The sequence below is a fragment of the Capsicum annuum genome, chromosome 3 (genome assembly GCF_002878395.1).
Source record: "Capsicum annuum cultivar UCD-10X-F1 chromosome 3, UCD10Xv1.1, whole genome shotgun sequence".
NCBI lineage: Eukaryota > Viridiplantae > Streptophyta > Magnoliopsida > Solanales > Solanaceae > Capsicum > Capsicum annuum.
In genome coordinates, this window is record NC_061113.1 from 224,871,249 (window position 1) to 224,880,385 (window position 9,137).

The 9,137-nt window shown below is 36.1% G+C and overlaps 1 non-coding gene across 1 annotated transcript; it reads right to left on the bottom strand.

The window, feature by feature from the left end:
* Positions 1-8,700: 8,700 nt before the first annotated feature.
* Positions 8,701-8,807, bottom strand: LOC124897348. The gene has a single exon (XR_007054070.1). It is a non-coding gene; the product is annotated as a small nucleolar RNA R71 (small nucleolar RNA).
* Positions 8,808-9,137: the final 330 nt, after the last annotated feature.

Sequence of the window (9,137 nt, forward strand, 5' to 3'; positions counted from 1 at the left end):
TCGAATTCACTCAAAAAGAAAACCCTAAGCTCCTACATCCAACTTCAAGAACCTCCAAAGTTCACCATTAATTCTGCAAATTTATTCAAGATTCCAAGTTCCTAGTTCAAGAACTCCAAGAACCATCATTCAAGGGCACGATTAACATCTCAAAAATGAGTATCGATCTAAAGTTCATCATTCAAGGCATGTGGGGTTTTTAAACAAGAACTCTCTTTCGTTCTTGTGCCCAAAAATAATTTTCTTTACAAAGGCATAATTTTTATTTGATTTTTACGAATTTGAAGCATGAACCCATATCTTATGATGATTTTTTATGAAATCTTGATGTTTATGATTTTGAAAGATGAATTTATATGTGTGGAGATATAAAGCATGAATCTTGAACGATATTTATCATGATTTTGATAGTTGGGTCATAAATCCCCATTGGGAATTGTATTTTTTTGAGAAAGTGTGTTATAAGCACGTTGATGTTGAATATTTGAGATATTTTGAATGATTTGACCTTTTGGTCTTAATGGTGTTGTTTCGAACTCGAGTGTGAAAGAAATCCACAACGTGGTTGATTTTGATAGATGGGAAGCATGATGGCTCTCGATGTATATTTATATATTACTGAAATTGTTTTATAGTGGATTGTCTTTGAAATAAACTGAGCTAAGTCCGGGAGAAATCTTGAGCACCGAGTGTGAGGTATAAAGCGGCCTTAGTTCCCTAGAACTACGTGCCCCCGTAGAAGTAAGCCTGAGGCTGATTTATATAGTGATCACTAGTTTGTGTGAATTTGATATCGATAGTCCTACTCCGATGGTAAGGATAGGACGGCTCTCCCCAACGTGGGTTGTACGTTGGAATCCATGTAGCTCACATGGTTTATGTCGGTTATAGGATCCCCTAGTGTGTGTGTGTTTCCTTGTGTCTATGGTGAATGGTGAAGTGATTTGAAAGTGGAATTGTGAAAGTTATTCTTTCGAAAGATTTAAATGATATTTACATTATGAGAATTGATTTTCTTGATGAACTGAAAGTGATTGAAAAATTATATGATGACTCACATATGTTATTATACTTATTTCATCCTCTCATGATTATGATGATTTTCTTCGGGCTATGTGAGTCTTTCATACATCTTGCATATTTCTTATAAATATTTATGATGATGATGTTTATAAAACTGCATACACACCCATATACTTGGTTCCTTTCCATGGTACTGACCCACATCTTCGGATGTGGGCTGTATTTTCTCAGAATGTATGTTCAGGTGCTCAGTTCTAGGCTCAATAGTAATTCTTCACGCATGCTGTTCTACATCCTCTGTCGTGGTGAGTCCTCATGTTCCGAGGACGTGATGTCTGATTTTGGTTTCACGGAATTATTTACATTTGATAACTGAGTATGATTCAGTTGGGGCATGTCTCAGTGGTTCGTTGGTTTTATTGAATTTCTTAGAGGCTTGTTAGACTAGTATAGATGTTGGGAGTTGACTAATAAGTCGTATTTTGTTATCTTTCTGAAATTGTTTTATTCTTGGATGATGATTACTCTGTTGATATTTGAGGGTTATTTATGGAAACCCCGTTGATTCATGTTGAACTGAATGAAAATAGCTCAAAGGTTAGGTTGGGGATACGCATAGCCTCAAGCACCGTGTAACGCTACGGACCCATTTTAGGGGTGTTACACATATAACAAGATTCTGAAATATTCTATAAACTGAGGTACTAAAATAATAATAACTGAATAATTGATAACTGTATGCTATGGTCAAGCAAACCTGAAACTGAACTGAGTTTCTAATCTAATTATTAGACTGAGGCTGTGACTGAGACTGTAACTAAGACTGTAATTGCGAACTGAATACTGGGTCCTGATAACTCTACCTATTGAGGTCTGATCTGGACTAAATTCTCCCACTATATTCAAACCTACTCAAATCTTTGAAATACATTTAGCCACTTACACATCAACATAACATTCAAGCCTATCTTCTTAACTACTGCCTTGTGTAAAACAAGCATGCAACAATCTTTCTTTATCATGAAACACTATGCTGCACTTGACACTTAACTGAGTCCTGATGAATAGGAAATCAACATCTTGGATTTTATCAACAGATCTAAATTAAGGAGTTACACAATGAAATCTGAATGTACCTGTAACCACATTAGGAGAACCTTCCTGATTTTGTCTGGACTGAAGTTCATAAAACTTATTTAGGCATTGCCCACTGGTGGAACTGGAAGTGGTACTCTATTGATTCGAGTGATCGAACTGAGCTGAAGGACGATTAGACTGACCTTGTGAACCCGACTGAGGACAATCTCTGACTCTCTGGCCTAGCTTGACACACCCAAATCAAATATCACTGCCAACTCTACACACTCTCTTATGGTTCTTACCACATTCTCCACAAAGCGGATTAGTACGAACACCCTTTCTACTACCTTGTGACTTAGAGCCTGGTGCTCCATCTCGACTGTCATTCTTAGACTTAAGCACTGGCGCTCTGACTGATGGTGGAACTGGGTATGAGAATCTCTGATGGAATTAGGAGCGGTTACTACCCTCTGAACTTGGCTAAAAACTTCTTGTTCTTGCCCTCTTATTCTTTCTCTCCTTCTTCCCATGCTCCCTTTTCTCATTCGGCTGATCGTGAATCAAAAGTATAGATAGGATAATAGTCTATATGTTATTCTAAGAAACTACTAAATTGGTTAAAGTAGTGAACGCAACTCTAAATTTTGCGTGGGAGATATGTTCGTCCAAGGGATCTGCCTAAACGGGCTGAGGTGCTGACTGATTTTTTGTTCTTCTATCATTAGTATTTTTGGTAGGCATGTTCTATAAATGAAAAAGAGGGAATCGATCATATTGAGAGTCTTACTTAAGTTCAAGCTCACTAGCACGACATAAATACTGAAAGAAGGGAAACTTTTCCTAAAAATATCTTTTAAACTCCTGTCCATAAGTGTGGCGCGCTACACACCCATGCACAAGACTCTACTTGGTGCGGCTTTCAGACTTTTTAGGACTCTGTTGAACCTTAGGCTCTGATACCAAGTTTTTAATGGCCCGAGTCTATACTCCGGATGCAACATAGTGCTCATAATCCTGAGGGATCACAAGCTAAACCATGACTGGTACCTGCTGCAATAACTGAATAATAATTCTATCATGTGAAAATTAGGCGAAAACTTGCCATAAGGTTCAAACTAAAAGTAAATACTGAATACTAAAAACTAAATATTGGTACATTTATTTGAAATACTCTAGTCTGAAAAGCCTCTACTGTCTGAACAAGGAGTTGATGGGAAAAGTCCCCAACAAACTTCGGCTACTAAAATAAACTGAGTACTAAAATACTAAAACAATAAGTCTGTCATGGAACTATGAGGACTCATCACTAAGTCTGCTACTGATAGATCGGGTTGCTAAGTATGATCGGGAGCCCGTGTGCCTGAACCTATGATATTAGACATCATAGCGCAAAAGAAAGGTATACGTCAGTAATTTGAATGTACTGGTATGCTAAGTGAGGTAGGCTGAGATGCATGGGTTTATATGTATGAACAATACTGAATAAATGATATGAGTATAACTGAATAAGAGTACATGCATGAATACTTAAATTGTAACTGAGATTATGATAACACTAGATACTGAGTTCTAAATTATTGATTTACTGATATCTGAGTTTACTAATACTGTGTATCTGATAATTGAGTGACTATATTTGATAGTCCCAATTCTTAAGAGCTGGTCAGAGTTATATACTGAGCTGAGTAACTGTATCTAACAGTCCTGAATTTGTAGAACTAAACTGAGTTATATACTGAGACTGAATTTGAAACTGAGACTGTGGGAGGTAATATTCTAACTGACATACCCCTTTTTTAATAGATTGGGGCCCAACCTATAACCCAGTTGGAAGGGTGTCAACACCGTGCCACGGGTAAAGAAAACTAGTTATAGGGTCAATCCTAGTCTAGCGGGTGACCCTTGAGATCAATCCTAACTAGCGGGTGATCCCTGAGTATGTCATTTCTATCTAACAGGTGACATATCATGACCTATGATGGCTACGTAGTTCTGGAACTTAGGGATTACTTCTATGGACCCATTCCTAGCTAATAGGTGAGCCCTCATCCCTAGGCTCACTCAGTACTGAATCCTACTCCAAATTGAAAGACACTGAACTGATTTCTAAATTGTTTTAGGCCTGACTAAACTGTTATTGATCGTGCTATCTGACTGAACTGGGCTGAGGTCACAGAGTTTCATTGACTGGCGAAATACTTCTAAATTTTGTTTACTGACTGAATTTACTGAGGTCTTAACTGGACTGGACCGATATTGAGTCTACTGAGTTTTTTCTTAGTTCTGTGACAGACTGGGAGTACTACAGATCATGACATGACTGAGATTATTCTATAACTGACACTAGCTCTAGGTAAATAGCTAGATTTTCGGGTATTAAATATCCCAAGACTCGATAGCATGAAAACTAACGCATCACATAACCTTGAATAGCATAGAAATGCACACTTGTTCATAATGCATCTATAGAGGCATTTTATCAAACACTTGAATGGCATGAACTAGTATACATGCTAACATGATATAATCTCACTATTTAATTTACATGAACAACTCCCCAAACACTTGGAAGGCATTGTATATGCACATAGTACTAATTAACATATTAGCATCACAATTTCTAGGCTTTAACATGAATTTACATGATTCTACATATATCAAATAACTCCACATGAAACTTGTAACAAAACATGGATTAGAAACCCCATAAATCATTATAATCATGCATATAATCATACCCAACATGAAATTCATGAAATCAATACACTTGAAGTTTTAAAAATAGACTCTTGAACTCCAAGGGTTGAAGGGACCCTTGGATGAACAATTGACATACCTTAACAATTAAATGCTTGAAGATCAATAGAGTGTTCTTGAGATTTGATCTTGAAATTGATGTTCTAGGGTTTTGTTCTTAAGAGCAATTTGAGAGAAAAGAATGAATTTTTCCTTAGGAATAACTTGATTTCATGCTTTTAGGGATGAATAGGGGTGTGAAAATGACCCAATTACCCCTCTGGATGTTGTTTTAATTTTACTGAAAATTGGTTTAGTGATGCGCAGACCAATGCACCGCATCATGGGTATCGATGCAATGGCCAACGCACCGCATCGAGTCCGCATCGGTTCACTGGAACTTGTAGTGGGAGCTGGAGAAAAATATTCATCGATGCGATAGGCGATGCGTCCCATCAAGATTGCACCTATCCACTGGTTTGAGCTATCAGATGTGATCCAAAAGAAGTCCAAAAAATTCAAAACTTGTTCGAGAACACCCACTGACATTACTGATCATGATTCAACCTAAAAATCATTACTTTAAAGTCATGAGGGTCGTGAAGTAGATTCACCAACCTACGAAGGCTAAAATAATACTAAGTCTGAATACTTAGCTAAAAGTTTTTAAGTTTGAAACCCCTTAATAAGCTTTAAAGGACTGAGTTAAGCTTAGGATTTTGTGGGGCCTTACACCTTCGTACCCCGTGGACTCTATTATTAAAATTGCTCAAGAGATTTTTTGTACCTCGCAAGGTTTTTGTTATATTTATTATCCATTTAACTATTAGTACAATGCATTAGTTTCAAAGAGAATAGCAAAACCAAATGATAATTCACATTTCAAAACTAAATATGCAAGTGGGTTGAGGTTATTACAAATTTCCATACACAAACCAATTATTTGGGGATTTCCTTGAACCTCTATTGCCATATAAATTTAGGAAATCCATTGTACCCCTATTCAATCCACCATTCCCATGAACCCCAATGCATCTACAAATTATTAAACAATTTCTTAATAATCATAAGAAAAGCATTTCGACCAAATACCTTCAAAACCCTCAACCCACAGTTTAAAACCCAATGTCAAAACCATGAATAATAAATAATATTTCATGCCATTAACAAATAACAAGTGTAGGGAAAGAGATACAGACCTTAAATACCAAGAAATTTGAATAAGATAGCACCCTTAGAACCCTAGATGACTATTTTTCCTTGAAACCCTAACCCTTACTTGAATGGGGAATTTGAGAGAGAATTGGATAGGTTTTTGAAGTATTATGGATAATAAATTGGTCCCCATTGTATTTTATAGGTCGTGGGGTCTAAGTTAAAAAAATAGGAAATTACCAAGAAGACCTAAATTAAAATACTAAAATAATATCACCCACTCGCTACGAGCCTCTAAATGACTCATTACGACTTCTTATGACTTGCCTTCTTGATTCTTAGTCTATACAGTAACCCTAGGAACCCCATTGGTCTTGCTATGAGTCATACCATACTACTCGTAACCAAACCCTATGACTTGCATGCACCATTTATTTTCAAGACAGAAACTTTTGAGCCATACACTGATCGCCTTACGACTACCTCTTAACAACTTATATAGAGTCATTACGACTAATTGCCCTTGATTTTGGGCATATTTATATGTACAATCACCAATATTTACCCATAATAGCACTTTTTTTTATAAGCTAAAATATGTTATTCTTATTGTATTTGAATTACAATTGAATGATTGAGCTAATGGACATGATTAGTTAATGCACGATTGAATTATTATGAAATTACACATAATTGGATGCATTAATGGGAAGCAAATAAAGATTGAATCTTTGGGAATGATTTTTTGGACATGAGAAGACTTGGATTAGGCTTAGGAAGCATGATTTTGAAGTTAGGAACAAGGAAAGAAATTTTGAGCTAAAAAGGAAAAGAGGAATAAACTGTGTGGCGTGGAAGCTATTCCTCGTATTGAGCTCTGCATCGCCACATGTGACTTTGGTATCGATGGAAAATTCTAGTGAGCCTCCATGATAGTCCTGCAATGTGGAGGCCAAATTAATTCGCAAGATAAATTCCAGTGAGCGTCTGTGATAGCCTCGCGGTGTAGGCCCTGGTCCCCTGCTTTGACTGCTGCGATACAGACTCAACCCCCTGAACTAAGACCCATGACGCAGTGGTGCCTTATTACTGGGTCAAACTTGTCCTACTATAAAAGGAACACTTCAACACAATTGATAATACTTTGGTCATACCTACAACAGAGGCTAAAAACACATGATACTTCTTTTAGGGCTCTTGGAACTTCATCCTTTCAACATTAATTTTTGGTCAGATTAACTATTTATTTTTTATGTCGAATTCGAACATGAGTGGTTAAACACCCTTGTTCTGGGTTTGATGTGAAAAAAATTATTACACTTCAATAGTCTAAGAGTATTTTGTTGTTGAATTATCATATGGGTTATTCTTAATCTCCTGTACTTACTATTTTGATGAATGGCCACCAATAAATATACCTATATTCCTTTGTGAATCCGAGAGGAGAATCATAGGATAGATTGAAGAGTTTAAGGAGAAAGGTTCTTATTCTTTTATAGAATAAAGGATTTGAATTAGCATCTAGGATAGAGATATACCTAGAAGCCTTGATTGGTTCACTTGCAGGATGATAAATTAATGAATTTAAATGAATTATTACATCCCTACTCAACGATGTAGTTTTAATGTACATTTAGGTAGAAGATTAGAGGATCGAGAGATGATGATCTTATTTTAAACCTTGCGAATCAATAACCCAATAATAAACTAAACTATGATAATAATAGAGATTTGTAAGATTTATAAAAGTGTCTCAACCCTAAAACTCTCACTCATATTGCTTACAACTTTGCTTACATTGCCACTATCACATATTTATATTTCTTAATTAGTAAGATTAATCATTAAATCTTCACTATCACTTTGAAACTTTGAAACACTTAATACATTATTGTCGAAACTAAATTAGTAGAATTGTTAGTAAAGTATTCCATGTGGGTACGATATATAACTCTCTAAGGCACAATATTACTTGTACGATCGCATGAACTTGCGTGTGCAATAGACCGCAACAAGTTTTTGGAACCATTTTCAGGGAATTAAGTAATTAGTAATTGTATAAATTTTTGGTTTTTAATAGTAAATTTAAGGGTTAACGTCTTGATCTTAGAGGCTAAATTTTACAAGATTAGCAAAGTGATGGATTGGCAAGAGCAAACGAATTGGTAGAGCCTTATTCAGAACCAGAACAGGCATTTCATCAGAGGCTAAGAGCAATAGTACTTCACTATCCAATTTAGCAAGTTCAAATGGGTGATTAAAGAGATCCCAATCTTAATGTTCACGTTGACCCTAATGCTCAACGTGTTCTAGCTCTCGTGATTCTAGCTATTCCTGCTAGAGTAGAAGCTACGTAAAGTGGAAATCCCACTCACGAAACATGCTACTAATTGTATCCACAAGCCAGAGGTGGGTGGTTAGTTTTAATTAATTCAAAATATGGTGCATCTATTGTGTTCAAGTGGACAATTTTCACGATTATCACATGAAGACCTACAACAACATATTCAGACCTTTCTGGAAATCAGTGATACCTATATTCTTACTGGGTATTCACTGATAATATTACATTGACTCTCTTTCCCTTTTTCTCTAATTAGGGAAGCAAAGAGGTGGTTATATACCAAACCACTAAACTCCATCACTTCTTAGGATAATTAGGGTTGGATGTTCCTTATTCAATTCTTTACATCAGGGAAGACAACACGTTTGAGAAGAGAGATTTGGAGTTTCAGGCGAAAAGAAAGAGAAAATATTTACCAAGCTAGGGAAAGATTTAAGGGTATGCTTAGAAATTTCCCTCACCATCATCATTCTAATGATGTCCTAGTTCACACTTTCAAAGAGATTCTGGAGCCAAACATCAAGATTCTCTTGGATTCAACATGTAATAACCTATACTTTTTCTAGCTTAAATTCATTCCTAGAATGTTATGAAATAACTTCCAAAATGAAGAATATTTATTTCGTATGGAATTTTCCAGATTTAGACCTCCCATTGCATCTGAAAATTGAATAAGCTTTCCATCGATACTAAATTCGCCCAAATCTGATACTTGGTTGGGGATTTAGAGAATTTTTAAGTTGATAGTGTGCCACCTGAGCACTTGGCACATTGCAGAGCTGGGTAAAATGATGATTGT